The sequence below is a fragment of the Hipposideros armiger genome, unplaced genomic scaffold (genome assembly GCF_001890085.2).
Source record: "Hipposideros armiger isolate ML-2016 unplaced genomic scaffold, ASM189008v1 scaffold_821, whole genome shotgun sequence".
Taxonomy (NCBI): domain Eukaryota; kingdom Metazoa; phylum Chordata; class Mammalia; order Chiroptera; family Hipposideridae; genus Hipposideros; species Hipposideros armiger.
In genome coordinates, this window is record NW_017732171.1 from 644,063 (window position 1) to 659,839 (window position 15,777).

At 36.9% G+C, this 15,777-nt stretch overlaps 1 pseudogene; it reads right to left on the reverse strand.

Moving 5' to 3' along the window:
- Nucleotides 1–3,855: 3,855 nt before the first annotated feature.
- On the reverse strand, nt 3,856–4,518 carry LOC109374418 (hypoxanthine-guanine phosphoribosyltransferase-like; annotated as a pseudogene).
- Nucleotides 4,519–15,777: the final 11,259 nt, after the last annotated feature.

Below are 15,777 nucleotides of genomic sequence, written 5' to 3' on the forward strand. Positions count from 1 at the left end.
TGAAGAACAAAACGACAGCAACTTGTCTGTTCCCCTTCCCCAATCCCCCAGCACTGTTCCCACCCCCCCCAATTCCCTAATAGAAATCTTTTTAAAAAATGTAAAGATTATGTAGGGTGCCAGATGGGTACTGGACTTATGGGGGGATCACTTCATACATTATATAAATGCCTAACCCCTGCTCTGTCCACCTGAAAATAATATAAAATAATATTGAATGTCAACTATAATTAAATATATACATGTATATATATAGTCATGAGATGTAAAGCACAGTATACAGAATACAGTCAATTGTATTGTAAGAGCTATGTATGATGTCAGATGGGTAGTATACTTGGTGTGGTTATTACTTTGTGAGGGCTGCAAATGTCTATTACATTGTAAATGTCTATTATGCTGTACATGTCACTATGTTGTTTTGCATACCTGAGACTATAATAATAATCAGTGTTGCATATTATTCTCTTTTTCACCTAGTCTAGCAGGTACATTTGAGTTTGGTTAAGCCACGTACATGCAATGCAGCTCCACTGTATAATATAGCCTGAATTTAAAACAAAGAAAAAACCAACCTATACTATTTTAAATACAGTATTTACATTAGAATAGACAAAATTTTGAGAGTTTGGTTGATGCTTATGCAGACAGGCCAATTCCTTACCTGTAGCTCTTCTCTCTTTAATTTCCTCCAGCTTCATCAATGTAGCTGATGTTATTTGCTCAAGATCTAATCCATTATTCAATTGGACAAATTCAACCACTGCACTAATAGTTTTCTGCAAAATAATTTAAAATATAAGCAAGTTATACACAGTACTTTCTGTATTACAAATTTTAAACTTTCAGCTTAATTAAAAACAATTGGGCTTTGAACTGAGGAGGTACCTCCAAAGATATTCTTCCCTACTGCCTCTACCTCTAGAGTGAAAGAGAATCTGAAAAAAAAAGGAATAACCCAAGCAAGCTCACTGGAGAGGCAACAAATGTGTTCATATCATTTAAGTAACCTTAAGTATGTTCTATGGTGTCATGTTGATGTAGCAATGGATATTATTTCTAGCTTTAGCTTCCTATTAGACAGAGGGTGAAACTCCATTTCTTTACACTGAAATTGAATTCACTTGCACTTTGAAGTTAGAAGAAATAAGAAAGCTGTTGAGCCCTTTTTTATATCCAAAACTTAAACTTAATAAATCAGATGTGTTGCAAGACGGAATAAGTTCTGGAGACTGGACGTACAACAAACAATGTGCATGTGCTTAACACTACTGAACTACACACTTAAAAATGTCTAAGATGGTAAATTATATGTACTTTACTACAATTAATTTTATTTTAAATTAGATTTAAAAAGTCACAAGTTATTTAAAACAAAGTTGTGTTCTTTTAATAACAAGAATTCCTAGCCCGATGTTTTTTCTTTTTAGTCTTTTTAAACATTTCCTTTTATTTTTAGTTGCAAGTCTCACTTTACCAGTTCTTACTTTTTCCAGACTAATTGCAATGTCACATCTCACTTATATGATTCACAATTCCTACCACTGTCTTTAAATTGCACTCAAAGCAGGAATGTCCACCTTTATCCAACGCACAAGCAGCTTAGGCACAATCACAGACACACAACAGTAATGGAAGAGCAATCTTTCTAACACACCAGTTTGTCCATTTGCCATAAATGAATATAAATATAGGCTATAGATAAAACTGTCACCCTTCTGATATGGCTTGCCCTGCTTGTGAGAAACATAAAAAAAGTCACATTCAAATAGGTGCGAGTTCAAAATTTATCTCATTAAAGGGAAAACACTGTAGGCTGATGCCTTGACTGGATCATTTATAAAGAGTGTGACTGAGTGAGAGAGAGAGAAATCCTGTCATACTTTCCTCCTATATTACACATTGTCATTCTGTCAAGTCAAATCTAATATAAATGAATCACATTAATCAGAAAATGTGAAATTTTACATGACAAGCTAAAGGGGCATGCCATTTTCAATTAGATTAGTGATCTAAAATTAGCTCCTGACACAAGCAAGTATACATGGTCAATTTGCCTGCCTGAAACTGAAAATTAAATAAGACATATTGGATAATAGATAGCCCTAGAGGGGACATGCAGCTGTAATTCACTCATGTTGCTCAGTTGATGTCAAAAGCCACCAAAGAATATTCAATCTTGTGTTCATTTTGAGATGGTTGGATTTAGTGCCAATGTATTTTATTAAGAAAATATGTAAGATCAATTGCCCTTTGATTTGGTTCTTTGAATACTAAGGAGTGAGTACAAGAGAAGACATTTACTATAGTTTCAATAGAGAAGCAAATGAAGATGGCAAAGGAGAACTGTTCATTGGCAGACCAATATCTCATTATTGATATGTATCAGTACTTTGGAAATGGAGAAACATGTCTTTATACAACCACACTTAAGCTTTCTGTACTTTGTTCAATTTCACATTGTAAATAACATACCCACCCCACCCTTCTCACAGGTTGTTACCAGTCTTGAAAATAATGTACATAAATGGGCTTTGAAGAATTCAAAGTGTTTTTCATGTTGTTACTACCATTGTTGTTATTTCAAAATGCAACCAAGCCATTATGTAAAGTTTACTTTGTAAATTGTGTATATTTGCATCTTTTGTACATTTGGCCAGGCAAGATTGCACAATTAACAGTCGTGTAGCAGAGTTTCTGTTAGTTCCTCCAATGTGAATAGAGATTATTTACCAAATTAAGGTTGCATGCCTTCATCTCAGGCTCTAGGGGTAAAATACAAGAGGTAGGAAGTTCTGGAAAAATTTGACTCATTTTTTAAAGACTATTTTTAAAAGCAGTTTTTAGGTTTGCACACTCAATTGAGAAAAAGGTACAGAGAGATTTCCTGTATACCCTCTGCCCCCTTCTCCCCCCTCCCCCTCCCACAGGTTCCACATTATCAACATCACTGACCAGAATAGTATTTTTTTTAAAACAAAGAATGAAACTACACAGACACATCATCACCCACAGTCCATAATTCACATCCTGGCTCACTCTTGATGTTGTACATTCTATGGGTTTGGACAAATGAATAATGACATGAATCCATCATTGTATAACATATTATTTTCACTGTCCTAAAAATCCTCTGTGCTCTGCCTATTTTTCTCTCTCCCCTACCCTTAGCAATCACTAATCTTTTTTTGTTCTTTTAAAAAGACAGTCTTTATTCTAAGGATTTTTATACTGAAGAATTCAAAAAGTATTCAATTTTTTTGGAATTTATTGATTTGTATTTAAAGGAACTGTTGACAAAGTTTCACCAGAAATAATCTGAACAAGCTGGGAAATGCAGTTAATAATATTGAAACACTACTAAAATAATTCCAAGACATATGGCTTATCTGACATAATATCTCTTAGAAGCTGTCATTGATATGAAAATTGACTGCTTCTTACTTTTCTAAACACACAGTGGTATAATTAACAATATTCAATCACTTCTGTTCTTTCCTGAATATATAAAAACTAAAATACCAGTTAAAAGATGAATATATCTTCTCTTTAAATGTTTCTTACATATACCATTTTAATGTTTTCATTCAACAGTGGTGTGGTTTAAGAGATTTTTCATTCACAAGTCAAACAACAATCCACCTAAAGGGAACTGATCGTCTATAGGCTCATAGTGCAAATAAAGAGTGCAGGAATGCAGCAACTGACATTTCTAAAATCCAAAAGAATAAAATTCTTAGAAGATACGTGCAATGAGCTCTACTAAGCAGCTGGCGACAGAACTAGAAGAACATTTGATAACTTTACTGGTTATTTCAATGGGACTCTAAATGTTTCCAAACTCAACTTGAACTCTCATTTCACGCTTTGTATTTTTGCTTTTCCAGTTTCATTAATAACACAAACATGGCTCAAATCCCTGAAGTATTCATTAAAATCAAGGGCATATCCTACACCAAACTTGTCTAGAGTTTCAAATCCAACAAAGTCTGGTCTATATCCAACACTTTGAGAGGTCCTTTTTACCAGCAAACTTGCAACCTTGACCATCTTTGGATTATACTACTTGACCAAGGAAAGCAAGGTTTGCGTTGTTTTGCCAGTGCTAATTATATCTTCAACAATCAAGACATTCTTTCCAGTTAAAGTTGAGAGGTCATCTCTACCAATTACTTTTATGTCCCCTGTTGATTGGTCATTACAGTAGCTCTTCAGTCTGATAAAATCTACAGTCATAGGAATGGATCTATCACAATTTCTGTTCAGTACTTTTATGTAATCCAACAAGTCAGCAAAGAATTTATAGCCCACCTTGAGTACGCAGAGGGCTATGATGTGATGGCCTCCCATCTCCTTCATCATATCTCAAGCAAGCCATTCGATCCTATCCATAATTAGTCCATGAGGAATAAACACCCTTTCCAAATCTTCAGCATAATGATGAGGTAAACAAAATAAATCTAGGTCATAACCTGGCTCATCATCACTAATCACGACATGGGGGCAGCAGGTCACCATAACACCACAACCACTAATCTTAATTGTCTGCATAGTTTTGCATTTTCCAGAATGTCATACAATTGGAATCATACAGTATAATTTGTTTCTTTCACTTAGTAATATGTACTTGAGGTTCCTCTGTGTCTTTCTCATGATTTAATAGCGCACATAATTTTAGTGCTGAATAATATTCCATTGTCTGGATGTACCACAGATTATGTATCCATTTACCTGCTGAAGAAAATCTTGGTTGCTTTTAAGTTTTGGCAATTTTGAATAAATCTGCTATAAACATCTGTGTGCAGGCTTTGTGTGGATATAAGTTTTTGACTTTTTTGGGTTAATACCAAGGAGCAAAATTCCTGGACCATATGGTAAGAATATGTTTAACTTTAAGAAACAGTCAAAGTGGGACGGCCAAGTGACTCAGTTGGTTAAGAGCATGAGCTCTGAGTAACAGGGTCGCTGGTTCAATTCCCACATGGGTCAGCAAGCTGCGTCCGAGAGAGCTCGTGTTCTTAGCAAGGTTGCTGGTTTGACTCCCATGTGGGATGGGGGGGCACTCTCGGCAACTACGATTGAACACGGCACTTTGAGCTGAGCAGCCATGAGCTGCCGACGGGCAGCTGGATGGTTCAGTGTGCAACAAGGTTGCCGGTTCAACTCTTGCATGGGATAGTGGGCTACACCCCACCTCACTCCACCCCCGCACAACTAGATTAAAAGCAGCAACTGGACTTAGAGCTCAGCTTGCGCCTTCTACAACTAAGATTGAGGTCCTGGAAAAACACAATGTTCCCCTTTCCCAATTTCCCAAAACTATTCCCCTCCCCAATTCCCCCATTAAAAAAATCTAAAAAAAAAAGAAACTGCCAAAGTGTCTTACAAAGTGGCTGTACCATTTTGCACCCCTACCAGCAATGAGTGAAAGTTTCTGCTGCTCCATATCCTCACCAGCATTTGGTGTTGTCAGTGAATATGACTCATTTTTACAATGGTATAAGAGGCTTTTAGTTAAAGGGAACACATAATTATAGTTGCTGATGCAAGTTCTTTTTTTTTAAATGGTGAGTCAAGGAACTTTATTAGGAAAGTGTCTGTTATGTAGAAACAAATCAATACATACTTTGAACACTAGAAAGTATTTTTAAAGATAAGCTCATATAGTCCTTATAGAATAAGTACATTTGTAGAATATTTATGAGGTCTCAGCACATGTATTGGGTATGTTTAGTCTACTACGTGAGTACACAAAATATATTTCTCAGCAAATACTTTGTCTCTTAAGTAAACACAATCCACCAAGTGACAGCACCAGCAACTTAAAAAAATAGACAATTGACACTACTAGGAACATTTTGAACAGGCAAAATTAATCACCAAACTGGTAGCTGGACACCACCTGATGAAAAACAATTAAATTTTGTAGAGGTGGCAAGTGACAGAAGGAAATATAGTTAACTGGAAAATGACCTGTGATGTTTGCTTTTGATCTTTCTGCTGTTATACTTCTCTCCATTTTCTTATTTTCCCTTAACATAAAAACTTTCCCTCTCATTTCTTAGATGAGTAATTAAACCCTGACCTCAGGTATAAGTCCCAAGATAGTTATCAATAAAAACTAATCAGGAGGTAATTTTTGGTCTTCTGTTTGATGCCGATTCACCACATGATCTTAAGTTGTCTATGAAGTACTCTTAAGTTCTTTGGAAGAAAACCACGATGGAAAGCAGAGGATTATTATGGCAGCAGATACTACTATTATTTATCTGAAAATAATCCCAGTTTCACTTCTGATGTCTAGAAGCTACTGTTTTTCTTTGTCTCTATTTTCTATTTTTTCTCTTCCCATTCATTAAACCTTCCAGTAAAACAATGAACAAATTTATGGGGGTAGAATAAGTTCAAGATTCAAAACAGCATAACATAGTCACATGGATCTACATAGTTATGGACATTAAAATGTTGTTAAGTGTTTAACACATTGAGACAGTAAGGGAATATGTATGCATGAATATTCCAAAAAAGGTGTTTTTTAAAATAGCAAGTTCTTATTTTTAAGTGGTACACATACTGTCTCATGTTACCTTACAGATATACATATGTTTTATGAAAGAAATTTACACAGTTCAGCAATTTGCTATAAAGTTACTGTATTTCAAATTTATTTTGTTTTTTAATTGACTTCTATACTTTTGAGGGAAACCTGTTGGATCACTAATGTAATAAAACATATTAAGAATTCAACAATTCAGGACCGGCCGAGTGGCTTGTTGGTTAAGAGTTGGCTTGGGAACACAAGCTCTGAGCAGCAGGGCCCCAGTTCGGATCCCACATGGGCCAGTGACGCTGCACCCTCTATAGCTAAGATGGTGAACAACAGCTCGACCTGGAGCTGGACTGCCGGGACTTGCCAGCGACGGTGTAGGCTGCAGCCCCTGCTGCAGTGGGCTGCCATAAGCTACCGTGTGTGGCCAGCAGCCAGTGTGAGTGGCTGGCAGCTAGTGTGAGCTGCTGTGAGCCACTGGGAGCAGCCGTTCAGTGGCCGGCAACTGATCTGCCTCACCTGGGACGAGCGAAATGATAATACCAACATGCGCCAGTGAAGCGACATCCTCCACAACTAGACAGAAGAACAAAAGGACAGCAACTTGTCTGTTCCCCTTCCCTAATTCTCCAATGCTGTTCCCTCCCCCAATTCCCCAATCTTAAAAAAAAAGAATTCAACAATTCAGAAAATAGGCAACAGATTTGAATTATTACTTCACAAAAAGGGGATACTCAAATGGTAATAAGCATATGCAAAAATTCTCAAAATTATTAATCTTCAGAGAAATGCAGATTAACCTTAATGAGGTATTATTAAACACGTACCTAAAATTAAAGACACTGACAACACCCAGTATTGGAAAAGATGTAGAACAACTGGAACTCTCATACATTGCTGCCAGGAATGTAAATTGAAATAACCACTTTGGAAAAATATCTACTGAAGCTAAATATAATGCTGACATTATGACCTACTAATTGCACTCTTAGATTTATACCCAAGAAAATGAGTACAAAAGTCAGGCACAAAAATATTATTAGCAACTTTATTCATAATAGTCCCAAACTAGAAACAACTCAAATGCCTATCAACAACTCTTAGTACCAGCCAAGTTACCTGAAATTGAAGAATATTATGATGGAAGCACATCTTCTAATTCCAGACAGAGGAGTGGCTGGTCAAGTGGCCAGTTAGGATGGCCACATGGTCAATCAGGTAGATAATCGACAGGGGAGTCACTCAGGAAGTTGACAAGATGGTAGAAGATGAAGTGGGAATAGAAATCGATCAAGAAGTGGAGGCCACAAACAGAGTGTTGACTGAGAATTTTATAGTTAACCTACTAGGGTGAGTTTGGTTATTTCTGCTTAATAATGTACATTATCCACCAAAAATTAGGGCATCATTGTTGAGGTATATGTTTGTTATTTGCAAAGAATTTGGTTGTATTTTTAAAGAAAGTATTTCACAAGAATGCTTGTAAACAAATCTACTTATGTAGGTATACCTTTGAATAAAAACCCTCCTTTTATTGTCTCTTTTCGAAAACAAAGTCCATCAACAGTAAACTGAATAAACAAATAGTGCTATATTCATTCAGTGGAATACTATTATGCAATAAAAAAAGAATGAACTCCTGCTACACTCAACAACATGGATTTCTGTCACAGACATAAAAACGATGAGCCCAAAAATCCAGCCACAGAAGAGTAGATTCCATTTATCTGAGTTTCAATAATGAGCAGACCAAATGTATGGTGATAGAACTAAAAAGAGGGGTGGCTGGTTAGCTCAGGTGGTCAGAGAGCAGGCTCATAACACCAATGCTGCTGTTTAGATTCCCACATGGGCCAGTGAGCTGTGCCCTCCACAACTAGATTGAAGACAACTACTTGACTTGGAGCTGATGGTTTTTGGAAAAACACTGTTCCCCAATAAAATTTTTTTTAAAAAAAAAAGAAGTCAAAAGAGTGGCTCTCTCTGGGAGTATAAGTGGCAAGTCGTGAGGGAACCCTCTGTTCTATATCTTGATCTGAATGGTCGTTACTCTGTGTGTGTGTGTGTGTGTGTGTGCACAAAAGTCCATAGAGTTGTAAATTTAAGATTTGAGTGCTTTAGTGTATGTATCTTACACCTCAATAAATTTTTTAAAAGGATAAACACATCTTTAAAAACCACATATTTCAAGAAAAAGTTAACTTCTGACAAAGTACAAAATATTAACAAAGAATTGAAATTTCCATCAATTATCATTGAGCTGTACTAAAATATGTCAAAGCCATACTTAAAATTATAAGGCAGTATAGTTTTTAAAACTCCACCGGTATGACTGTTCCATCTTGACACATATTTTTCCACTCAAAGCTTCATCAATTCAAATAAGCTTGCCAGTGGTTTCTGATGTCCTTGAAATGTTTCAGTTCACATTCAACATCATTTAAAAAGTATCTTCGTGCAGTTTTTGATGAGTATACTGGTTTCTCCCCAAATATTTTTAAATGCGTGTGTGCTGTATTCAATTATGCAAACCTGTGTGACTATTTGCAGGATTGATGAATGGAAAAAGAGAGCTATAAACAGATCTACAAGGTGGAGAGTTCTCTTTGTACACTGGAGGCATGATGTAATTAGGACACATATTTATCTGAAAACTAACTAATGCCCAAATGCTCAATTAGTATGATTAATTTGTAAGTGGTACTACTTGTTTGCCTCCATATGTATTGTTGTATCAACTGATGTCTTCAAAAAAATCAAAATAATGCATACTGAGCTTTCTAAAGTATAGGCCATTCCTCGTGTTCCATAATAAAATAGGTTGTCAAGAGATTAGCCTTCTGGTTCTGATAGCACTGGGGATCAATGTCAAGACAAAATAAAGGCAAGGGTCCTTCCAAATACTGAATATTTATGGGCAGGGTTCCTTATTTCACTCAGTCCATTCATTCATTATGTTTAGAATTCTGTTAAGGAATTTCTCCTAAGAAAGGGATTCTTGTACTTCACATAACTTATTCTTTTTTGTTTTGAACATATTTGGGCCCTATGGCTCAGTCTCTAAATGTTTTAAAATTTGGTCATGCACACAAAATTTTAGGCCTAGGGCTGCACACCTTGAAAGTAGCTGAGGCTCTTTACATTGCGGATAACCGATGTTTGGTAAGTCTTAAATGAAGAGGGATTAGACATAGAAAATCAATGGATACATTTAATTAGGAAGGAAGAGAAATAAGAGGAAGATAAAAGAGGATCATGTTCTATTGATATGCCATGTGGGAGAAGTGCTTTAATCATAAAATGTCATAGCTTTTCATACTTACCTATTATGACATTGACCTTCCAAAAGTGCCAAGATGGAGCTAAGACATATCTTACTTCACTATAAGAACCTGAAACACAAGAAAACAAATGTTTAGCCCAAATGAACACATAAACTGAGTCCCCCCAAATCCTGAGTTCTTTACCTCTAAACACTGTTCATACACTACTCTGAGGAGCTCTACCTTTGGTTGTAGGTAGAATTAAGATTTTAAATGTATTTTTAAATACTTTAAATACACAACACATTCCCATGTTTCAAAGTTTAAATGGTTTAAAGGGTTTACTGTAAAATTCTCTCTTCAAACTCTGTCCCTCAGCCACCCTCTTCTCCTTCCCAGAGGTAATCAGTGTTACCAGTTTCTTGGGGACCCTTCCAGAGATATTTATTACTTATGAGAGAAAATACACAAATGTACACATACACACACACAGATTTTCAATTTTTACACAAATGGTAGCATACCATACATATTACTCTACACCCTGTTTGTTTGGTTTAGTGTAAGTACATCATGGATATGTACATACATGGCCTTCCTCACCACATCACTGAGGCAAATACTGCCTAGGATTCACCTGGTTCTGGTCCCAAAACCACTTGGTAGAAATTCAGGGCATCCAAGACCAGCTCTTTGCCCCTATATATTCCTAGGTTAACTTCTGAACAATAAGCTTGCTTTATCGCCTGATATCTTTATCCTCTTACCAGTCTATGTTTTCTTGTCCTGATTCCTCTAACTGCTGGCCCCGTTCAACTGTGGACCATATTGCAAACTTGATTCCATTGTTAACAAACTCCAATCCATCTTAAGTTTGGGGGGAGGGGGGAAGAAAGCTCTCTCTCCTTGCCTTAAGGATAACTAGCTCCTTCCTCAGCCCCTCCCCCCCACTTCCTCCTCTTTAGCTCATTTGAATAGAAGTTGCCAGGTCTCCCATATAGTGAGTCATGAATTCAGGAGGTGAGGTGGCATTTCAATGCAATGTTTCCAGACATTATTTTCCCATCCTCTCATAAAATCTCATTTTCTTTGGAGATTCACTACAATCAGTATTTCACCCTCAATCCCTTCTAATTGTGGCCAATCCGCTTGCCACCTGGTTATCCGTTCCCTGACCAAAAGGCCCAGCTCCCAGTCTTCCTCTCTTTGCATAATTGTAGGAGATTTTAACATTCATGGAGGCATCTTATTCAATTTAATGGCCTTGCATTTCCTTTAGCTCTCCATTCAAAAGTTCATGCATTGAATCTTGTCATGGTTTAGAAATTGCTCCACTTTAGTTTCCCACTTTCTGACCACAGCTTCCTACTTTTTATCTTTCTCACCACCTTGTTCCCACCTGGTAGCTTTACTCTGTTACGGAATTTAAAAATATTCACGCATGATGGTCACGCACGTTTACGGTCTCCAAATTTGGTTGACCTCCCAGTATACCCTCCACTCATTTTACTTGGTCTTCGTCAGCTCTCTTTTCCATTTCCCTCAACGACTTTTCCAAAACTTCAAAACTTACCTCAAGTCCTTCCTCCAAAAAACTGCTGATTTCATTCTCAGCAGATGACCTTGCTTTTACATCAGTGGAAAAATTGAGGTCATCAGGGAGGTCTCACTTAATTTCTCTGTAAACATATCTATATTCATTGTTTTTTACTTTCTTTCCTTCACTCTAGAAGTATGCAATATCCTTACCAGTTCAAGGCCAACCCACACCAGTGACCCAACTCAATTTCCTCTGTTTCTGCCCTGTCCTTGCTCTGTCAGTCATCTCTTTTTCAACTTCTTTATTGGATCCTTCCCTCAGCCTATAAACACCTGGAGACCATTTCATTTTAAAAGGTCCTTACAACTGCATCCTATTTAACTACTATCCAGGTTCTCTCTGTCCCTCCATTTTCAGATCTTTTGAAAAGTGCAGGAAAGCTGACTTTCTTAGACTTTTCACCTCAGTTTTACTCCTTGAGCTCTGAAATCTGCTTTCATCATTGATCTACTGAAACAATTTTCCCTAAGATACATAATGACCTAATCGCCAAAACTAATATACATTTTCTAGTCTTCAATAACTGGACTTTGCTTTGTTGTTCACACTGCTAAATTGCTTTCTCCTTTCAAAATGTAATCTTCTTTTCCTATTATAAAAGCAGAACTTGTTCATTACTGTCTTAGTCCATTCAGGCTGCTGTAACAAAATACCACAGACTGTGTAGCTTATAAATAACAGAAATTTATTTCTTACAGTTCTGGAGACTGGAAGTCCAAGATCAAGGCACCAGCATCATCAGATAAAGCCGCTCTTCCAGGTGGCAGACATCTCATTGGATCCTCACATGGTGGAAAGGAAGGAGGCTCTCTGAAGCCTTTTATTCTTTTTTAAAAACTTTTTTAGCTGAGCCATCCTGCCACCTGTTGGTAGCTCAGCAGCAGTTCAGCTCAGGCTGGGAATAGAACCTGCAACCCTGTTGCTCAGAGCTTGCAATTTTGAGTGAGCTCTTAACCAATTGAGCCACTCGGCCAGCCCTCTGGAGCCTTTTATAAAGCATTAATTCAGTTCATGGAAGTTCCACCCTTGGTACTTAAGCACCTCCCAAAGGCCCCACCTTCTAATACCTTCACCATTGAAGGTTAGAATTTCAACATATAAATTTTGGAGGAACACAACATTCAGACCACAGCAAAGTACAAAGAAAAAAAATAACATCACCTGTAATAACACTAATTGGTGATAACCACTGTTAACACTTTAAAGTATTGGGCTGTTGGAAAAGTCATGATGTATTTTCCTATGTTTTTCATTGCAAAAATGCGTCATGACTTTTCCGACAACCCAATATATACATGTACATACATACATACAATTTTGCACAGTAGCTTTTACCTGCTTTTTATATAACATTATATCTTGAATTGCGGGAGGCCAGCTCCCGCAGGTCCAGGGGAAATCCCTTCGGTGGGGACAGCGTGGGCGACAAGAGAGACGACAAGACGAGAGAGGAAGGGAGGGAGACGACGAAGAGAGGGAGCGGAGACACGAGGAGCGTTTTCAATAGATGTGTCTCACCCTTTATTCTTACAGCATGCAGAAAAACGCGCGGAGACACAGGGGCGCTTTTTAAAGAAGGGAAGTGTCTCACTTTATTGTTATAGTATAGTTCTTTTTATGCTGGACAGTTGACCATTACCTCATGTGAAAATTGTTTTTTACACAGTTTCGATGTTATTTTCCCAGGATTATTTTTCCATATAGGCTATTTTTCTCAGAGTCTCACTTCCTAACAATTCTTATGCTACAGGGTACAGCTAGACCTGTTCTATGCTTATCTTAACTATGTTTCAATCTTTTACCTATAATTACTATGTGGCTAAAGCTGAGTCTCTGTATCATATCCTAAAGAATGGTTCCCATGGCTATCCAGCAATTATCCTAAACACTACTAGCTAAACAGGATCTCAAGACTCACAGGGTGCATATTTTTACTATTACTAAGAGACTAGCAGTGTGACTAAAATTGCTTTTAGTGTATAAAATAGAATTATAGTAATATATATATATATAACTTACTAAGTTGATTAAGGTAAATAAAATAATCAATATCGGGAGGGATGTCAAATCTTCACCCTATTGGGTGTGTCTAAAGGGGAATATAAATTTTCTAAGAGATAAAGTAGTATCTGTTTCTCAGTCAGAGCTTCAGAATTTATTACAACGGCAGTGTGCTTGGCCATGTCAGACACTGAGGCGCAGCCGGCTCCCAACAGTGAATATTTTTCAATATCCTTAAGTATTTTTTGAAAATGCTTATTACTGCTGCATGATAATCTATAAAATGGATGACTTGTCATATATTAGCCATTCCTTTATTATTGGATATTTGACCCATATTTTTAATCATTTCTATTATAAATGAAGGATATATATATATATATATATATATATATATATATACATAAGTGTTTGACAATTTCCTTGGGATTATTTCTTTAAAAAATTTTTTTTCAATTACAGTTGACATACAATATTATACTAATTTCAGGTGTACAATATAGTGAGTACACAATTGTATAACTTATGAAGTGATCACCCCGATAAATCTTCTTCTTTTTCTTGTCCCTCTAAGATTCCTTGTTATACTGGTTTGGTGGTGAGGAACACTCTTAGCTTTTTCTTGTCTGGGAAGCTCTTTATTTGTCCTGAATTTTAGACTCATGTATAGAACCATCTGTAGGGCACCTCCTTTTTGTTTTCCTACAAATAACGAAACACTAAACCTATCAAAAAGATGATCTGGGAGTTCAACTAGCCAAGGAGTCACACAAACTTAAAACCTGGTGTTACCGTAGGCAGAAAGAACAGGGCCTTGGGGTATGGGGCAGAAGAAAGGATGGAGGATGTGAGGGGAAACAATGGTGAGAGGAAATGAGATCATTCTTAAGAAAACTTGCAGCTACAGCTAATTGTAATGGATTATAGTACTATTAGCATTGCAGGCAGGGAAAATCTCCACCCTGTGTCGCCATGACAGTTCGGACAAGGGCCAAGTAAGGACAAGGGAATCCCCACTGCTGACAGGAAGGAGTGGTCAGTGAGGTCCCGCCCTGGGAATGTCTATAATGCTACCCCTAAAACAGGAATATTTCATGCTCTCATTCTAATAAAATCCTAAACCTCTTTGTTCTTCAGTGCAGTTGTCCTCCTCCTGGCCTACCCACTCCCAATATTTTGAGAGTGTACTATTTCCTTTCTTTTAATAAATCCACTGCTTGCTTGGCTTTGTTTGCGTGGCTTATTCAGTGCACCCTTTAATTCTTTCCTGTGATGATACCAAGAACCCATTTTCCAGTAACACTGGGAGGCGTATTTGCCTTTTCTTTCTTGGTCAACCCCATCACAACAGTCCCCCAGCACAGGGAGAGACGACTTTCAGTTTAATTGTCACCTACCTGAGTACTGAATACATTAAAGACAGGAATATTCTCAAACTTCTTATTCTCTTTCTTGTTTGAGGGAGAAAAATCTGGTGGATTTTGTTATTGGTAGAAGTGAGCTAAGGCCAAAAGTGGGGCTAAAACTTTTATTTCTGACTTTCAGCGCAGAGTATACTTTTCCCCTTGGAATTTATATTTTAACCTATGTGTATAAACTTTAAAAAAAATCAGCAAATCACATAAGGATATTTAAAACACAAAATCATATTACCTTTAAGCTGGAAGGCATAGTGGAAACATGCAGTTGAACACCATCATTTTGTTTCTTAACAATCTTGGGGCCAGAGATATTGCATGGTTTGCTCAAAGATGTGTGGTTATTTAGGGGCAGATATCACTAAAATCTAACTCTTATAACTTCAGTTATATTGTTCCAGTGTCCATTTTATTATACAACCATTTCCACATGTCTTAACCCTTGTCCTCTGAGAAGCTCTACGGAAAGATACTTATGCACCAGTAACGTCTGGAAAATCCTGCATATCATGCCATTTAGAGAATCATAACCAGGGCTGCACTATGATATTCGTGGGCTCTAGGCAATTCTGCCTTTGTGGGCTGCTTCGTCCATAGAAAACTATTAAAATATGTACATGTTATGACTATATTGGTATAAAGATGAATGTAATCCAGGATAGATTCATTATTATATATTCATTATTATATTCATTTTTCTTTTTATGTTAAAAGAAATTAAAATATTTTTTGGGCTCCTAAAAGTATCATGGTCCCTGGGCACTGTGCCTACTGTGCCTTGTGTATAAATGAGTCCTGTTCATAATGCATGGTAAAGACTCACAGAAGTCTTACAAAGAGAAAACTATTTACTTTTTTAAAAATTATTTTTTATTATGAAATACACATTTTTTAGAATTAGTTTCAGCTGTACAACACAGTGCAATAGTTATACTTTTTACCCCTCAA